We start from the raw sequence: 20,749 nt of genomic DNA, 5'->3' as shown, positions 1-20,749 counted from the left end.
CCAGAAACTGCTTGGAGATGTGACAATGTACATGATGCAGATCAGTAACAGGAGCCACATTCAATTACTGTTCTACAATGGCATTAAGTAATCGTAAAGGACAACAGAAAAGAAACCTTACCAATGCTGGTTTTTTCCTTTGAATGAAATGAGCTTGTCTAGAGTTACAAAAATGAAATAAAATTATAAGGCCAGAGTACAGGCATCCTAAGAAGAATCTGTTTCTATCTTCCATATGCTGTACAAATAGAAAAATAATGATGTATCTAAGCAAAGATACTTTTTATATATAAAGAGCAAATTATTAATAAAACTATTTTGAGATAGCTTTAAAAGCAACAATGAAAAAAATAAAGGTAAGCATACAGGAAAATGTGAGATGGTTTTGAATGCTAGACAGGTATATAAATGATTTCCTAAAACTTCTATCAATTACTAATAATTGTGTCATTCTTTGTGGCTCATCTTTGCCCAGAGAGCTCCATCATTGATCCAGTGCAGATTGTTGATCAATTCTTCACATTCTGTGTATGCCTATATTAAAGTATTGAAAAGTAAAGCTATTCAGGGCTTACACCATCTTTCTTTTCAGTCAGTAGTTGCTTCTCTTATTTGTTTTGTTTAATCTCTCAAAAGGACAAGGGAGGGAGAAGAATAGACTTTCTCTAAAAAAGTACTGCTCATAAGATACAATATCTATTTCCAAGTATTAAATTCAACTTCATATATGCAGTGATCAATAGATATGAACTTCATGGGGCAGTAGGGTAGTAAGGCTACATCAATTAAACTCAACAATAAGTCACAAGGACTCCTGGTGGCTGTTCTTTCTGCCCTATAGGTTTTCTCTTGCTTGATTTACCAGTAGATTTACATTATAAACTTGATTTTTTTCTCATGCATGTAATATATTTTAATATATAAGTTCAGCAATGGCAACTGCATCAATTTAACATTCAACACTTATCTCTTCTTCATGATCTTCATTTATCTACCTTATTTTTTATCAGATAATGCATATGTATATGCATAGGATTCTTACCACATTACCTTACTGCTTATGATTTAAAAGCAAATGAGTTAATTTTTTCTTCATAACAAAGAATGCAGCATGTTATTTTTATGTACCACTAGAAGAAAACTGATAAAGAAGAAATGAAGCAAGGAACAGAAAAACAAAGTGAGAAATTAAATCCAAGTTTCTAATGCAGCAATGTAATGCCAAGAAACTGCTCCAGAGAAAATGAGTAACTGCCAGCTTTTCTACCTGTTGCCAAGAAAATGTTGCTGTGTTCACTGATCCTGTAATTAAACTGAGTATGTTCTGAAACAACTTCTTCTGAATTGTGCCATCTTCTGTGAAGGGGGAGGGAGCTTCATTCTTATGATACACCAATAGAAAGGTGGTTCTTCTCTAAAAATTAGGTAGAAGAGCAAGCTTGGTTTAAACTTGTACACACATTCTTTGAAGAAAATAAATAACATTTGGAAAGAGAAATCATACTGTGTACAGACCTTTGGAGGGAAGCACAGAACTGTAATTTGCATCATTCAAAATACTCACATGCAGGGCAAAACTTTTATTAGTTATCCTTTAATGTCCTGTTAAAACAGCAGTCTTGCTGACTTCTGCTGTTTTATCTATATTTTAAAATGTGATTTATTAATTGTAGTGTCTTGTAGCAGTTTCTTGCTAGGATTTTTAATATTTAAGTTATTGAAATTACCCATGCTATTCAAGATATTTGTATACAAGTATGTCAATAAACCAGATCATACCAGTATACTTGTTGACACATTTTATCTTGTTCAGTTGGTTAACCAAGATTTCATAAAGGCTGATTGTATTCTCTTCACCTCTACTATGGTCCTCTGGGATCTTCTGGTAAAGCTTTATTGTACTTTGCATGGCTTTTCTGCATTCCTCATGCTTTTATACCTGATGAGATAATGAAATAAATGTTGGCTTTTCCTAGCTGAGTCATTCTTTGCTCTGTGCTAGCTATGCTAGGCAGGACAGTGGCCCTCTCAGACATTTGTCACACAGAAGCACCAAACACCTGGGATTGGAATGGGACCTCTGGACATCGTGCAGTCCAATACCCCTGCTGAAGCAGATCCACCTAGAGCAGATTGCACAGGATCACATCTTTATTGGATCAAGAAATGTCTGGATCACCAAATAAAAGTGTTGGAAACCCCTTGCTTCTGAAACAGTTCCCAGTCCTCTTCCCCACATACACCAATAGCAAACTGTCTGAACATGCAGGCTGACAGGTTCACTCTGAAGCAAGAGCTGGGCATAGCTGGCACCCACATTCTGCTTCATTTGCAGGAGAGTTGCTTTGTTTTCATTCTGACTTGGTTTGTTTAGTTGATGAGGAACAGATCAGAGTCATTCACCAGACAAAAAACTCTGCTACTAATCTACCTCCAAAACAAAATTCAGAAGCAGAGCCAGGTCACTCAGTTTCCTGGCTTGCATCAGTCCTGCTCTCTTGCTGATATCAGCACTATGCACTGACTTCAGTGGACATGAATAGGCCCAGGTGGTCCATTACTGATCATTGCTTCTAATCCTGACATCAGCTAATTAATTCTTGTACCTCTAAGCCAAGCTTTGGACAGTTTAGAGGAGAATGAACAGCTAGCTGTTGGTGCTGACTCATTATCACCTGTTACTTCTCAAGCTGTCAGCATTGATTCCAAATACGTCTCTTCACATTTTCACTGCTGAGCAACTTCACTTGCTACAGATCAAGAAACAAGAAATTTTAACAGTTGATAATATGAGTACTTTTCAACCACTACTAAATGCACAGCAGAAGTAACACAGAAATGTATCCATCTAATTTGACTTGCTGCAAGAAAGACCAGAAGATGGATGCACAGTTATATTGCACCTGTTCAAAGGAAACAACATTCTGTAAATATTGGGTTTTCAGCAGCCTTTCCAGTTGCCATCAGGAGAGCTAACAAAGCTGTCTAGCAGACAAAGTTCAGCTTCTGGGAGTCTATGCTTGTTACAGTGCTCTCACCCTCACAGAGACCCAGTTGTGTCTCTGTCCTGGAGCCTGCCCTAGCAGCAGGGCTCCCTACACACTCACAGGGATACATGTGAGAAGCCACCGTCTTTACAGAGACAACATTACCCACACAAAGCATCATGTGTGAGATGTGACATCTCACAACTTGCACAAGGTTCTTAATCACAGCATTTGGAAAGGGAAATTCAATCTGGCATACAGCCTTTAATGTTGCCAATGTATGACCTAGATTGCATTTCCCTAGATGGTTTATTAGAATGTTATTTGAGACATTTTTCAAAAGGGTTATTAAAATTAAAATGTACAACAGCCTATCCCTCGTTCACAAGAGCTGCTACCCTGTCGTAGAGGGAAATCAAACTTGATTAACTTGGTTTGTTGTTCACAAATCCATCCTGTTACTTTCTGCTTATCTTCTGGATGACAGCAAATTATTTTTCCTAGTTTATTCTACAATTTTTTATTTTTATACTTGTCACGTGAAAGCTCTTCTTTCTATTCCAATGTATATAAGCAAAACCTTTACAGTTGCACATAGCTTTAAGAAATAAAAGAAATAACACCTTGAACTTTTTATTTATGACATGTTTTGATAATTCAGTCAACCTTTGCAGCAGATGAAATTGTCTTTGAGATTGAAGGCCACACCAAGCTCTTTTAGAGACACAAATACATTAAATCATCTTTTTGTGAGGCAGATTGTATACTTGCTATTGTTTTACTGGTCTTATGGGATAAAATTAATTTGCAGGGAGTTTTGGATTTCTTTTTAACATCAATCTACAAACTATAAAAACTAGAAGTGTTTTTTCTCTGTGGATGTTTATTTTATATATCACCACTTGCACCATTTGGAATATAACAGTAAGAACTGCTTTTTATGTACTCAAAAGCATTAGTTTCTAAGAAAAGATTTGACACATACTGTATAGGTTAGTTCAGTTGCTTACTTAACTGTACTGATTGCAAAATGCTGAACTCAAACCAGCTCACACAGGATTTGTTTTAATTTATCTCTGTTGGAAGAAATAAAACACATAATTTAATCCAAATTCCAATGCTGTGCTCTGAGTTTTCCCAGTACATGCCATCTAAAATGTACTGATAATGCCAAAAACTGAAACACCGAATGTTCTATTTATTCTCCATGTATCATTTTCTCATTTTGGGAATCAGGTTCTGAAGTGCTGGCAAATGAAATAATCTGAACCATAAGTTTTTGAAAGCTATTCCTTAATATAGACCTTGATTACCTTTGTGGGTGGTGTTTCTTTGTACCTATGTGAAATAAAAACCTTTTTTTATGCTCCACCTACACTCTCTTATTCTTACTAAAGATTCAGAGAGAAAGCTGTGTTTTTCTCCCTAGATTTCCTGATAAATATGACAAATTAATTTCATCTATTTAGAAAGATGAATAGACTTCAATTATGAGAAAATAATAGTGGCACACATTTTTGTTGGGCCTGAATTGTAAGAGATTAACTATTACATTTATAAAGATTTCTGGACTATTACAGTAAACACTTTTTTGTTCAATGGATTTAGATGACAATTTACTAAGTAAATCTGCAGGCTTGTTCAATTACATTTTAGAGTGAATTTAGAGTGAAACAAGGATGTGGAATTCTTTCTGGACAGTGCAAAATAAAAGGTCTTTCCTTTTTTAGTTCCTATCACATATGTATATTTCACACAGGCCTTCTAAAGAGGACTCTGCCAGCATAAAGTACTAACTGGAAGACTTTCTCAGTGATTTCTATCATTGTAAGAAAACAAGGCAGAAGTAGCAGGACTATTACAATCATGGTTCCGGGGAACTGATTTTTTAGTTGATATGCCAATAAAATTGTTCATTTAAATCTGCACTGTCTGTACAGTCTGGTGAAATATGGAAAACAGAAAAGCAGCCCTCCAGAAGTGACTGCTTATTTACAGGAAAAAACCAGTTGCCATTCCCTGGGAAGTGACTCTTCAGGAATTCTAGAGTAACTGAGACTAAAAAGCCAATATGTAAAAAGGTGGAGTGAGAACATTGTTACAAAAGAGATACAAACTTAATCTCTAAATTGAGCAAGAATGAGAACAATCAGCTCACAGAAATTACCGGGAACTGGTCCATCAGAAATGGATGTTTGAATACGCACAACTCACAGCTCTGAAATGAATGCTGGCTTTTGGTGTTTTTTAATTGGCGATTCCCTAGAACCAATCCTGCAGAACTACAGACAGCTGCAAACCAAATGTAAGCCTACAGGCAGGAGGCCAATTTGTATGGTGTAGCAAATCATGCAGCACTGAAGACTATCACAGCAACAACATTGCTACTATGGAATTTTTTTGTAAGCATAACAGCAAAAAAAAATTTTTTTAAACTAACGCTTGCTCTCTAAATTTGTAGCTAAATGCAGCTTTCATCTTGAATGTATATAAGTTAATGTTGTTTCACCTCCCTCCACAAGTCACATAAAAGATGTATCTTGATTTATCAAAAAAATTGCTGAGAAGTTTAGACTTACGTTCATCACAAGTGAGAAATGTTCCTTAACCTTAACATGAAAACTTTTTCATTAGGAAGATACATATGAAGTAGCTAATATACTCACATGCCACAGTACAACTGTGGTTTTAAATCCACACATACATATAAATAAATGCAACCAAAATTATTGGTAACAGTAATACCATGTTTTCACAGTGTAAAGCTTGTGCCCATAAGTTTAGAAACATTCAAATGGCACTGTTCATCATTACAGCCACGTTCTTAGTCTGGTCTGCTGCCTTCAAACTCTGCATGGTCTTAAAGAGCAATTTTCTGATCTAAATTCCTCTAAGAATAGCACTTTCTTTCTAGTGCTTTGGCACTTCAGGGCTACTGTTGTTTGACTTTAAATCACAAAGCTAAGAGTGTCTCAAATACTCTATGTCATTATTTTATCAATAAATTTTATCAAAAACTATATGCCAGGAAGCCAGCAAATCTGCTTTTAAGTACCAATATATCTCTGAAGCCTTAGGTGTTATTTCTGGAAATGACACACCTGCATGATAATAATGCTATTTTAAGATGCACCACCTTCTGAAGGTGGCTCCAGTACAATTCAAGAAAACAATTGTGATTACTTATATATGCACACTAAAAGGTACCAAACTATGCTAACCTTATCCAGCTGTATCTAATTAAACAAGTTCCTTTTCAGCTTTCAGACAACACAGCCACTTCCCTCTTGATATTACCTTCCTGCTTTTGTAAACTTCTGACACTTTTTTTGCTGTTCTATTTTCCTCTCAACAAGTGCAGTTCCTTCACTGTTTAATAAAAGGAGAAAGCTGTGACTAACACAGTGCATGAGCTTAACAACATCAATTTCAAGGACTTTTATATGTTAATTTGATAATATACTCATTTTTAAGCATATTGCACACATTCAAGGACAAATAAGATTTCTATTAAGATAATGGATTGAACTACATGATGTGAAAATTGCAAACAGGAGGGAAGGAACAGTAATGGCAACTGACCACCATTAGACAATGTAGAGGCAATAAAGAGGCAGGGAGCAGGTCTACCTGTTCAGAGACAGATGCCCTTGAAGTGCAGGAAGCCACAAAAAGGACAGGTAAACAGGGAAGATAAACAGGCTTGTGGCAGAAGAGCAAGAGTTACTTTATGGTATTTAGCACAGCATTTATTTCAAAGCAGCCTGGATATGTCAAGGGGCATAATTATGAGATTATGTAGTACTTCAGTCCTGGACGTCTTCTGAACACAAATATTTCATTTCCTCCTGAACCTTGTGGGTTGATTTAGACAACACAATTATTTGCCTAAGAACAGGATAAGCTACAGGGCACAGATCAGCTTGTGGAGCAGCTCATGTTTCTGACATTTCCTAGTGCCAAGCAAGTGTCTGGGAATCACCTTGCTAAATTCATAAAGGTGTAAAACTCCCTGCTGCTTTGAGCGATCAAGATAGAAAAATGTGTCAAAAATCATCCTTTAATATGCAAATACGAGTTTGCTGGAAATGTAAGATAATAAAAGCATGTAGTGATTCACAACTGCTCCAGGAGTTCTTTGGATTACTGGGAGTAACTTGAACTGTTTTTTCAAGCAGCAAGTCAGTATTTCTCAGTAAGCATTCCTGATTAGAGTCACAGCTTTATTTTTTAAAACTCTTTTTACATTTTCTATCTGGGACAACATATTTGTGTTTTTTGAGCTTCCAAGGATGAAGATTTTATTTCTTTCTTCTCCCAATTCTTGTGCGAGTAGGACAAATTCTTTGGGAATGAATAGAAGCTATTTGGCCTGCAACACTTATCCTTTTTTGGTTCTATCTTTCTCCCATGATGTCATGCAGTTATTTTTCTGAATGACTTCAATGTGTTCGCCCCAACAAGTCTGCTATTTTATAATTATTATTGTACTTTTTAAAAGGAAAATTCCACCTTTTCATTAAAAAACCTTCAAAACCTACAACAAAAAAAATCCAGACAAGAGCACATTTTTCTTTTCTTCTTTTCCCCTTTTGGTTCATCATAATATCCTGGAATTTTATTATAAGGAATATATACGATGGAAGGTACTACATGTCCTGCAAACATCAACTCCTGCTACAATTTCTGTATTGAGAATCTCTGATAACATCAAGGTGACTGTAAATAATAAGTAGGACTCATGTAATTTTAATCTTCCAGTTTTTCAATCTGTTTTTGCCAATGCCTCTCTATACTCTCTAATACTTAATTATGATGATGACGGTGATGATGATGAAAGTATATTACATTTGATACAATTATATTAGTAGGAATTTAAAAAATATTCCCTCCCACTCCCTCAAAAAAATTAATAAAATTTCCTAAAAGAAGGGATTCAATAGAAAGGAAATTATAAAACAATTATAAAGATTTCTGTAAAAGATTTCTGTGGTAACTAAAAATATACAGATATGTCCCACTCATCTGGCTTCAGAAGTAAGGGAGACAAATTCCAGGTTGCTAAAATGGAATTTGTCAATGTAGAATTTGGAACAGCTAAGTGGGATAGCAAACCTGAATCTGATAAGAAGGTAATTTGTGGCACTGACTGCCTTTCCTGCCTAGCTTCTTGGTAAAACAAATTTGAATAATCTGTTTGTTGGTCTGTCAGTGCTAAAATTAATTACAAAATGTTTTCTGAGAAGCTTGAGGAAAAGCACTGTGCTCCTAGCACCGCATTTTTTCTCTACTAGTGAGAATTTATAACAGGATCTTGTCTCTTGAGAGTACACTAGATTTAAGAGGCTACTGTGTACACATTCTGGTACATTAGCTGGATACAGTCAGAAAAAACCCAGCCAGGTGCCCCAGAATGTGTCAGCAGCAGTTCTGACCTAGGGGACAGAGGTGTACTTCCCACTGCACTTTCCTGGGATGGCTGTTCCTCAAGAGGAGCTGACACTCACAGAGGGGACTCGGACACTTACATGGCCATGGACTACAGCAGTGTGGAAATGAACTCCCCTGGGAAGAACACCAATGACTGCACCAGTCTATCCTGATTATCTCTGATGAACCCTGTAACATTGCTTCAAAGATGGCACATGTTATTTATATATTTAAAATCCCCACAAATATTCAGTTACTGTTGGCTTATTTCCCCTTTATCCACTCAAGTCCCTGACATACCACAGCTGTCCAAAGATTCATTTCATATCTTAAAAATAAATTCAAAACCATATATATTCACCCACTTTTTGTTGTTTTTCACTTTCTGAAAGGCTTACGAAACTAAAATATAACCATTATGATTTTTAGTTTATTTTGACATTGAAGATATATTCTTCTATACAATTGATCACTGACAAAATTACATATCTTTGTGAAGTCTGTTAACTAGCTTTTAGATTTGAACAACTTGAAATAAAAACATCTCAATTAAACACTCCACAAAATCCTGCATAATTTCAGAAGTTTTAAACAAGACTTTGAACTCTTTTTCCATAGTCCCAAATCACAAATACAAAATAATGCCCCTAGGTTAGAACCTCTGCTTTCTGAAACTCTTTATACACCTCTGGTATGTGCTGTGCCTTTATTTGTATTATCTCACAGAGTGTGCATTTATAATACAGCAGGTAAAGGTAATGAGCTGTTAATAAAAGATGAGAAATAATATCTTTGTGCTTCTCTCATATTCTTCAATTCCTTTCTAGGAAAAGCCCAGAAGAAATCCACATTAGAAAGCCACACAGCAAAGCTGTCAAGAACTTAGAGTAGGCAAAAAAAAGAACCAGAAAACCTAGTCACACAAATATTTGCACAATGGGAATGTGATGAGTGTCTCTCTCTGGTTATCAAGATAAATTATGTTGTAACTGACATTTCTCTCATTCTCCAAGTTTTCAATGAAATTCAGCTGGTTAAAATCTAACGTTTCCAATCAAAGCTCAGACTGTGGTCTCCATGAGTCAGAAGTTGCTCTATGAAGTAACTGCAGTTGTTTTGGGGGGGTTATTTTTGGTTTTGGTTTGGTTTTGTTTGTTTGTTTTCTGGTTTTTTAATTCACGTACTTGCATTGCCACTCATGCAAAAAAGAAAACATCCCATTCTCCAAGGGAAAACATAAGGAAAGGAATTCAACACTTACACTATTTTTATTCATTTGTAAGTCATGCTTTTGGCAGCAATGCATGTGATTGTCCATGTACTTCTTTTTTCACTAAACTGGGACATTCTGCTTTATATTTTCTGCATATTTAAAATATAACTGTCCTCCTCACTACCATAAACTACCGTTACCATACAAAAAACCTGCTCAGTTTCCAATTGGAATATATATCAAGCTGTTTGAATACTTATATTGTGGAGTAAGAGGACCATGGAATAATTACTCACTAACTAGAATGTTTTAAAAGAAAAGAAAAAAAACCTTTCATTTTCTGTCTCTTTGGTTATAATTTTCTAATAGACAGCCCATACAGATCAACTGATATAAAGGACAAATGATTAACTTCTTTTAAAGTAACATTATGTAATAGTAATTTCATATTTTTAAATTATAAATCATCATGCTGTTTTCAGGAAATGCACTGTTACTGAAAAGATGCTTTAAAAAAAGGGTGGATCTATTAGACAAGATGCAAAGAATGCAGCAAACTCATTGGAGTTTAATTATGGAACTGACTTATCAGAAAGTCAGTTATCCAAAATATTTTGAGTTACTAGAAAAATAGGATTTTTCCAAGACTGACAGGAACTGAGAAGCTCTTCAGCACAAATGGAAAGTGTTCCTGGCAGACAAGCCTAATATTAAGGAGAATTCTAGAATCCCTGTGCAAGTTTTGCAAAGATTCAATTGGCTCAGGAGAAAAAGATAATCAAGATAAAAGAATTGCTTACATGTAGATTATTTAATTTTAAATATTATGTTGATGTCAATAAAAATGAAAGCATAAAGTAACAAGTACCTGGAGTTAAAAGGAAGTGATTTTTAGGGCCTTATTCTCTCCTCTGTGCACTTGACATATATATTCGTTTGTGTGTAATCTGCAAGTTAAACAAAGATTTTGTACTCAGTATTTCTAACAATCATTTGCATTAATTTTTGACAGACACTGGCGACAGCACAAAGTGAGAGGTGACTTCTTGATTCCCCTTTGCAAGCTCCACATGTAGCTTTATATGTGCACTTATGTGTGCTTATGAAATGATTGGAATATTGTTGCTCAAGATTTTTATCACTGCATGGTTTTGTATGAATGATGAATTCTTTCTGCTCTCAGTTATTCTGCTCTAGATGTAAGCATCTAGACTGCTTAGTCATAGTGCAGTCAGGAGCCCAATATTTAAACAGACTAATCATAAAAAATTAGTCACCAAAAATCTTAATTAAGGATGACAAAGGCTTGAGAAAGGTCAACATTGAATTGATGTTCCCAGTGAATTATTTATTTTAATTTTTATTTCCAAACATCAGGATTCTTAGAGAAATCCTAAATCACTTACAATTTCTTCAAAATTAAAATTATTACTCTTCATACTTTTTTAATAATTACTACAAGGAGTGACAGGAATTACAGAGAGCAGAATTAATGCTAAATCCTTGAAAATAATTCATTTATACAGCTACCAGTAACTTATATAAGGTGGTTAACACAGAAAGTTGATTCTGTAAAGAAAAATCTCTAACTCACAAAGACAATGTGAGTTCAGAACTTTTGCAATTCAGTAGTTCTGCAGAATTCTTTGGACAGAACACATCCTTTAAACCTTTATCATCAGCTTTAACTGTCATGTCTCTTTACTCTCTTAGCTGCAGGTGAAAAGGTTGAGTAACTGCAAACACATTGTAACCATTAACTGCTGGTAATATTAAATAAGGCCAACCTTTCACTCACTACTTTTTTCATGCAGACACATCCAAAATTTAGGTTTGTAACCTTTTATGCTAATTCCTCAGGGTAAAAAATGGGGGGAAGGGAAATCTACAGCTCAGTGCTGAGCAAGTGAAATGAAGCTGCTATTTGTTAAATTTTAACACAGAGACCCATGACCTGCAATGACCATAAAGCCAACATTCCTTTTGTTCTGCAGCCCTGGAATGGGACAGCTGAGCTGCAGAGCTGACAGATGAGTTGAACTCTGGAACCAAGCAATTCACCTACTTGGGGTCTCCAGCCATGGTGAAACACTTCAGAGAAGTTGTGATAAGCCTTAAAATGTCACCCCTTTTAAACTTTTTATTATCCTCAAGCCCCAGTAAATGTAACTGCCTTTCTGAGCCAGTTGAGTTCAGCTGAATTACCTTCTACAGCAGTTAAAAGCTTTCTCAATTCATTATGCCAGAATATCTGCAGCCCAGTCACACCGAGACCTGTGAAGGGCCAGAGCATATCCAACAGCTCAATGGAGCTTGTATGCACATGCTTCGTGTGGAGAGAGGTTATGGAAATAATCTGAAATAAAATTATCAAAGATTTTGCTGTTCAAATCTAGCAAGCAGAGATCATACTAGTAGTTTTGCCCTAAAGGGTTAAAGCTTGGTTAAATATGTAGATTTTTCACAGAAATAACAAAAAGCACATGCTCAACAGGCAGATCACTTTCCTGCCAACATCAAATCTCACTTCCAAGCTTTTGGGTCATTCCAGAATTTCCAAGAATAAAGTTTCCAGATCTTTGTTTTTCAATAAGGACAGTATAGAACACACATCCCTAGCTTCCTTTAAAAAAAATTTTGAAGACATTTACCATGTTGATTTTTAAAGTTGTTTCTTTGGATTTTGTGTTTGTTTGTTTGTTTTAAGGATTGCTATGGTATTCATAGTTACCCAAACTACATCCCAGACTATCACATGCGGATACTGGCTACAGCAGCATAACTTCTAGGAGTACTCATTTAGAATTTGTAGACATTTGGACTGATTGCCAAAACATAAATTCTGCAGAATCTGAAGCTTAAAATTTCTTTCAGTTATATTCTTCACAAGCAAGAAATATATTTAACATTACAAGACACAAGATATAATGTACACTGATATAAAATTAGAACACTTAAAATTGCTTCTTAATAACTCTTCCTTTTCTTTCAATTTTTCTTCTTTTTCTTTCTTTCAAGTGCTCTTTCAATTTCTAGAGTTTTTAACACAATAAGTTTTAGCTAATAGGTTCATATGTCCAATAGTCTGGGAAAATCTAAGTAAAGCAGTTTAATTTGAAAATGTTAAACATGACAGAGAAAGTAGGGATGATGGAGTAAATGTAATGCAATTCCTTAAGCATTAACATCAGGGGCTTCCCTTGTCTCTGGTCACACATTCTTATTCCCTCCTCCCAAACCAGCATCTCCTGACATGATGCTGGTCAGAAGGACCTGCTCATCTTTCCAAGTAAGCTCAAGAAGAGAAGCAAGCAAAATGTTACCCTCACAAAAAAGTGAATTATTTTCTGCCAGTTCATTTCCCTGAACTGGTACAACAGTGAGGTAGGACTATGAAGCCAGGATCAAGATGATGAATATATAAACGTTCCTGCCTGGACGTTTACTGTGTGCAAGTCAAAAATAACAGATAATGCTATTTAAAACAACAGCAGGAAAAAAAATGTGGCTTTTGAAGCCACAGCTTCTGAGGCCAAAATTATAGCTAGAAGCTTCCAAGCTTCTAGCCTTCTATGTGTCTATTAGGTTTTCTCATGTTTCTGATTCATAATCAGTCTGAGATTCTTTTTTTCAGAGAATTACTAGTTATATCTTAAGATTTATATAAAGCAGCTGCAGGCTTTGTAAATCACCTTTCTACTTAGAAGTTATGTGGTGTGATAATTCTCACTTTTCATATATTATTCCACTCTAACACCTCTTACATACTCTGCTCATAAGAAGCAGTGAGGTAAGTATTGCATGAAATAGAGAATGCCACCAGTACAGCTTGTAGGTAAAATACTCAGAACTGTTAAGAAACTACCTTTGAAAAAGCATCTGTGCCGACATGGGAAATCTATCCGTGTGCAAAGTCGGAATTGTGGTTGTGGTTATGAAACTGCTGTATCATTAAATACCTCAGAGGATGTGAAATCAGCCATATGCTGTCAGGGCTGAGTCATCCATGTCTCAGACATGGTGCTGTGGAAAGTGTCCCACCCTAGCAGCTCCCAGTTAAGAGGAAACAAAAAAGGACAATGGGGTATCTGAGCCAGATGGCAATAAATTCACCCAAACTCTTCCTGCATGCCAGGGTCTTAAGCTATAGATTTTCCCCAAAACTGAAAGGAAGATCAACAGCTACAACCAGACCTTAAAAACGAAAGCATTTGAGAAATGCTGTGAATCATAGAAAGAAAGAAAACTTGTGCATGGAGAAGGAACAGCGAGGTGTGCTTTGCTAACTGAGGGCCAGCCAAATGAGAAGGAAATTGGCTTCAGAACTGTGACACAGACATGTATGCAACATAATTTAGCAAAGTTATGCACAGAAGTGGATGGCACAGAGTGCACAGAATATGCCCAAAACAACATTAGAACTGAGGAAGGGAAGTACACACAGTATATCCAGTGTTTTTTCAGCTGTATGGTAGATGCCAGCTAATACAAAGAATCATTGACTTTATGAAATTTTTACACCTGTGCTTGTCTCCTTCAACCATCACATCTTTCTAAAAGGTGAACTACAAACCCTGAGTGCATAAAAGGGGGGCAAAAGGAAAAGCTGTGCTTAACCTTTCAGAGAATGTAGCAACACAGCTGTCAGTGCTCATCCTTGGGCAGGGGGCACACATGCAAGCAGCCAGCAAAATCTCACATTTACCAAGGAATAGAAGACAATCTGACTGAATACTGAAACAGAGAGAAATCTGCCTTCCACTTAGATCAAGCAAAGCTTAAAGGTGTATGGGCTTCAAGAGAAAGAATGGAAAAGAAGTAATCCCTATGCATTTCCAGCTGATGGACATTATGAAGCCTGTGACAAGCCTGTTTCTTCTCACTAAGAAGTTGAATCAGTTCAATATGCATCAGTTGAAATTTGAAGGTCAGTTGTCAAATTTTCACTTTCAATAAAAGTTAACAATTATGATTATTTTAGGAAACCTTTCATGCAATCATACCTACAAATGGCCCTTCACTACAGAGATGCTCTTCATTAAAAAACTTTTATAAAATTTGAGCTGTTACTTGTCTATTCTTCCTATGGTTTTAGCCAAATGCCAGAGGAAGGTTTCCTAACTGAGACAAGTACTTGTTCTCATTGAATTCTATATTCTTCCCTATATTGTAAAATTACACCCAAGCTTCTAAACTGGAATTTCAAAACATTTGTGGATATACCAAAAATAGGATCAGGACAATATTCAGAGTTGTTTTCTTGACATTGTAGGTAACTAATTCTGTTCTTGGCTTCTTTACTCATAAGAATAATTTATTTGTAAGATAGCAATTTGCATTATTAGTTTTCAATTAGTTTTCAATGTCTCTTCATTATTATGTATTTCTTATTTGTTCATAGAAAAAAGTATGAGGGTGCATTGTGATTGTCTTCTTTTTTTCTGGGTGGAGAACCACAAGCAAGAACTTTGGAAATTACACATTAGCACAACATTCAAGTCAAACCATGTTCAAACAGCTCTGGCTGCCTGCACTTCAAAGCACTGGCAAAGCCCCACACAGTGTTCTTCCAAGGTTTGCGCGATTGCCATAGTGGTGAATCATGACCATAAAAGAAGCTGTGTGAATGTTGGTTGGGTTTTTTCTCTCCATACAGGAAACAATAAAACATTAATAAAAAAGTGAGGTCAAGAGAGAACTATAGAACTGTTCTTCAGTGAGATCTAAGTGGCCATTTTGTTTTCCACCTGGGACACCCAGTCAAAACATTTGTTATTGAAGACCTCACTGTGACTCACATGTTAAAATTCCAGATACAGATTTAACTCACTCCTAACTCTGACAGCTATGACAAACAAACCCTGAAACATTTTATATCAATAAATCTGACAGAGTTTGCTGTAAGTAACTCCAAACCATTCTAGCTTGTTTTGGGTTTATGACTCACAAAAAAAATTAAAGTATGGCAAAAATTATGTCACTTAGCTCATAGAAAATTTAATGCAAAATTAGACATCAAAGTTAATGCAGGAATCATTAACATATATTATGAATTTGCATTACCAAGTTCTGATACAGAGATTATGAAATGTTTGTCTTTTCTTTTGAAAGGCATTTCAAGTTTAATAAAAGATCTGCATGCCCTTAAAAAAATTGCTCATCTGTTCAAACTTTCAAAAGCAAACCAATCTTTCAACTATATGGCAAATCTTGCAAAATGTTGCTTAGTAAAATACTTCTCCAGAAACATTTCCTCTATGGCATTTCAATTTTTTTTTCTAGAAGATATAAACCTGATTTAATATTTCAGCTATATAAAGGAACACACTTCAGTGTAGGATATGCTCTATAAAATCTTTATATGAAAGAAATATTTTTTGAAGAAAAAAGGATTATGTAAAGCACCTATCATTTTCATTAAAAATAAATAATTCTATAATTCAAATAGCTAGGACCTGTAACTAGTACTCTTAATAGTACAGAATGCATTCTAATTTATTTTCCCTGTATGAATATCTACTAGAGAAAACATTTGAATTGGAGGCTTGAATCTCAAGGGAGAAGAACATGGAAAAGCAAAGCTGAGTGAAATATGAAGTTCAGATATCTTTTGAAACTCCATACTTATGTCAAAAATAGCCCTTAACTTTAGGATGTCAAAGTTAACGTAAGATCATTCACTGAATTACCACTTTTGTATACCAAAAGCACACATCAACAGTACAACAGCAGTTGCTATGTACTGACTTTCAGAAAATCTGTCTTTAAGGACAATCAGTCAGGTATGAAAATAGCAGGAAATTTAAGACTTCTGTACAGCATTAAATATCACCCATTCATCTGTCAGTCCTACTCAAAAAACTGGTTTTATTTAATACTTTTTAAAGTAAGCATTAAGCTAATAAACAGCTTTCAGCAGACAAATTTTACAGCTTCAGCTCTTGTCTAAATTAAAAATATTGAAATTTAAATAACATAAAAATGTAAAAGTAAAGCTGTAACATTTCAAATAAAAGACTTCCTATTTCCAGTGAACATATATCTGTACGAAATGTGTTTGCTGTTGACAGGGGCTGATGAGAGCCAACTGGATTCAGCATTAATTTACAATTGTTTCAAACATACATAATACAGAACATTATGCCAAATTCAGATGAGAACAGTAAAGCTCCTTTGCGAAATACAGCTATGTTTAAAAATTTCCATTAAGTTGGTCTTTGGCACCAGAAAAATTCCTATGACCCAATTTCCACCTGCTTATTGGCTTTATATACCATCCAAAGTAAAGTACCAAATGGGAAATTGCTAAGTAAAAGGTAACAAAACAAGAGGTTTTTAACAGTTTTCCATGTGTATAACATTATTTCTCCACTTATGAAAAATAATTATGGATTATAAAAGTGATGGAGACTGTGAACATTACAATTCTTTAGGGAAATGTGAGTTAGGAGACCAACTGATTAATGTTCTGACAATTTATAGCAGCAAACAAATAATCGCAAATATTTATTGGAGTTACTATATAAAAACCCATATTTTTATATCCTGTGTGTGGGTTTCACATAATTACAAATATAACAGTCAAAATGCCATACCAGGTAATGCAGACACAAATATTATATTCCAAGTCCTAGATATTTTTTAAACAGATGGCTTCCTAATGGTTTTGTTTATCAAAATAAAATACCAATTAAGCTTTTCAGGGGAAGATTGTTTAACTGAACCTTATTCAATAATTTCTAATTGTATATGTGCAAAATAGTTCTAGCTAATGTACAGTAAATTATGAGATTTCATGCTGCAAATGTGACATCATTGGCAAGTGCAACAATGGCAAATTTATAACATTTCAAATTGAAATTTTCCCCAGGAGGTAAAACTTACATCTTAAAATTCTGTGGGGAAGCACACTGGCAACTGCCCCTTATGTGCAGACTTTCAAAAAGCTTTATCTCAGTCTCTTTCAGCTTCCCAAGAAACATCAATAATCAAATCCATTCAAGCCACTTCAATTGCACCTGTTTGCACAAGGCTTGAACTCTAACTTGTCTGAAGTTTATTTGGTTACCAAAATCTCATTAATACTGCTAATTATTGACTCAGTCGTTTCAAGCATGTATTGGTTTGCATAGGCTTGCACAGAAGTAATATTCTCAGCTCTGAATACATTTGGTTTGAGTGTCTTGTTTATAAAATTTGTCTTTTAATTAAAATGCATTTAATAACACACTTATTCTATACAAAGTCCTGAAAGACTTTGAATTCTGCACTACAGAATTTTTAAACTGAGGTCAAAGAAATTACAGTGTGCTTTTAGGAAAGAAGCAAAAATTTTCAGGAAGGTCAAGCCAATGAATCTTTGGAAACCCTGGCCTTAATGTCCTAATTGGGTCATTCTCAAATAAAAAGCAGCTTGTTATATCACTTGGCTCTTCTGCAAACAAAGATGGCATTTTCTTAATTCCCACTTATTATGTATTTTCATGGGATCACAGAATATCCTGAGTTGGAAGGGACCCACAAGGATCATTGAGTCCAAGTTCTGGCCCTGTACAGGATACCCCAACAATTCCACCATGTACCTGCGAGGATTGTCCAAACACTTCTTGAATTCCTATGCATCCAACTGTAAAGGAAAATTTGCTATCTACTTCAAAATAATTTTAAATAGGTGATTTAAATACACTTTTCCTGCCTATCTTCCACCAAAGGGAAATCTTGCTATTTAAAACCACTCAGATGTTTTAACCACAGTCACATTTTGATGTATGCCTTCATCATATGGGACTTGTCATATAAGAGTAGTGAACTATCAATCACAAAGTCCAACTCTGTTGCATATAATCAATCACTCATAAAATCCAAATAACTCAATGCTAGCACAGTTTAAAGTTTAGTCTGATTACTTTTAGTGTAATGCTCATCTAAGATGTAGCTATTCCTTTAGAGAAGAAAACTCCTACAATACAGTTTGTAGCATCTTCATGTTTCCTCATCTTGGAAGAAGTTCTGATCCCATTTATGTGATCTACACTAAAGAAACTAATTAAAGGTTAATTTTTTAAAAAATTAAAAAGAAAGGTATTTGTAGTTTTACTTTATATTAACAAATCTATTATTTGTATATTTAAGGAGAAAGAACCTCAAACTGAAGTAAGCCTATTAGCTTCAATATTGCAATTCTATTGGTCTTGATCACACTTGGGTTTTTTTATTCCCTTTCTTTACCTCCCAGGCTTCATAATGTGGTCAAGTCATTCCTCATGCACACTCGTTTTCCAGCAAGGCCTTGTGTCCCATTGTCACATGAGGGTCCAACAGCCCAGCACTAGGACAAGAGAGATTTCTTTAGAAGTTCCTGTGATACTAAAGCTACATGCATACTACTACTACTTCAGGGCAAGGGAAATAATGTGAAAACTAACAATTGTTCACCTTTTAAACTGACAGCATTGTGTCTACTAGGACTCCACAAACTTTTAATCAGAAGTGTTAATTATATTATTTCTGTTTATAAAGGTGATTTTCTGTTGCAGCAATCTAAGAATGCAAATTGGAAAAAAAAAAGTTAGTTGAAGGTCAGTAAGCTATAAATATAAAGTTAATTTGCACAAAAGTCCCTCTATTACTGCACACATTCAACTCTGCTATCACAGCAAAATATTCTTAAACTTTACACTGTAAATTAAAAAAAAATGTATGAGTGACTTATGTATGGTTCAACTTGGCTAAATTACTTTGGACCAAATTAAGTTCAAGTTCAAGCTTGAGGTACTTCTATTACAGAGTTGGATGCTGCACTTTGCAGGCACTGCATATATTACATGAAGAATTACATCCTAAGCAAATTAAAAATATTTTTTATAGTTTGCTACCTTTCTTTGTGAGCCCCAGAGACGTTTTTTCTACACTCAAAGAACTCTCTCTGCATAAATAATATATTTTATGAGTTTCTACTCTGCGTGGCTTTTAAATCCCAGACACTTTCAAGCCACCTTCATAAGCCCTCTCCTGGAGATACCTGGCTTACCAGCAATGTGCATAGTTGGCAGAATGCACATGACCTTTAAAATAAGTGACATTTTGTTTTTCTTACATGTCCTAATAAGCCTAACCAAAGCACATAAGAAAACATTGTATTGGAATAAAACAAACAAAAAAAAATACTTCGTTGAAACTTTAGAAAAAAAATCCTGAATGTGAAATTAAAGTTAAAATTTTCATTCAAGAAATAGAACTATACAGATATAAAGAGAGCATATGTGGAAGATGAAATAAAAAATAAATTGAGCATTGTTTCTTCTTTGCTGTGCTCTGTCTTCCACACAAACTCAAAAGCAAAAGTAATAATTAGATTATTGAAACAAAAAACAAAAAAATCCAAATTAAGTTTACTCCCATTTGTAATGCAATCAGAGTATTACAAATAAGTGGCTTGAACCTTACCTGGTCTGTCTGTTAGGGAAGAGGGAATGCACTGGATATGAACTGAAATTAGTATGTCTCACAACACTGACCACAGGCAACAGGATAAACCCTTCTCTTTGTGCTTACATGACGCTTAAACTACACCAGGAAAATATTTGAAGAGAACTGTAGCAGATACTAAAAGTCAATGGAAAGCATTTTTGTATATTTATTCACGAAATTTAAAAAACTTTGTGCTTTTTCCTACAAATATCAAGATGAAAAGGCTATGTTGTCTCACAGACCTCCATTCCTACACAAATACACAAATATTATCCAAGAAAACCTGGACTATGATTTCAAAGAACTGCTATTCTAATTGTTGTTTTACTTAATTTCTCCTGCCTCCTCCCAGTACTGCATTATTCCTGTGTAGCATTCAATTTGCATAAAAAAACAGCTTCTGTGTAGCAGTGTAACTGCCCAGGTTAGGTTTACAGTGAATATTTATTTGCGGGACCTCGGGCACGCTTTCAGTGCCTACTGTTGTGAAGACATCTCAAAAAGTAAGAATTTGTCTTTTTTGCCTAAGGCAACTGCTCAGAATGAACTTCTCTAAGAAATCTCTTACACAGTAATTAACTTCCAAATTCACAAAGCCTTAGTACACATTGTTCAAACTAATGTCCTCACCGAATGAACACACATTTCT

General features: G+C 35.1%; 1 long non-coding RNA gene across 1 annotated transcript in view; it reads right to left on the bottom strand.

Moving 5' to 3' along the window:
- The window catches only part of LOC111935954 (uncharacterized), a 53,057-nt gene extending 32,822 nt beyond the window's left edge, over window positions 1-20,235 (bottom strand). The window contains exons 1-10 of the long non-coding RNA XR_015277186.1: window positions 20,077-20,235; window positions 19,066-19,170; window positions 18,859-18,958; window positions 10,499-10,577; window positions 8,516-8,617; window positions 6,285-6,356; window positions 2,676-2,750; window positions 1,780-1,939; window positions 1,268-1,414; window positions 122-238 (exon numbers count right to left, since the gene is read on the bottom strand). This is a non-coding gene — a long non-coding RNA (uncharacterized LOC111935954). The remainder of the gene's footprint in view (window positions 1-121; window positions 239-1,267; window positions 1,415-1,779; window positions 1,940-2,675; window positions 2,751-6,284; window positions 6,357-8,515; window positions 8,618-10,498; window positions 10,578-18,858; window positions 18,959-19,065; window positions 19,171-20,076) is intronic.
- Between the last annotated feature and the right edge of the window lie 514 nt (window positions 20,236-20,749).

Source organism: Cyanistes caeruleus, chromosome 17 (genome assembly GCF_971803275.1).
Source record: "Cyanistes caeruleus chromosome 17, bCyaCae1.hap1.1, whole genome shotgun sequence".
Lineage (NCBI taxonomy): Eukaryota > Metazoa > Chordata > Aves > Passeriformes > Paridae > Cyanistes > Cyanistes caeruleus.
Note: the sequence above shows the minus strand (reverse complement) of the source record. Positions and strands in the feature narration are given on the sequence as shown.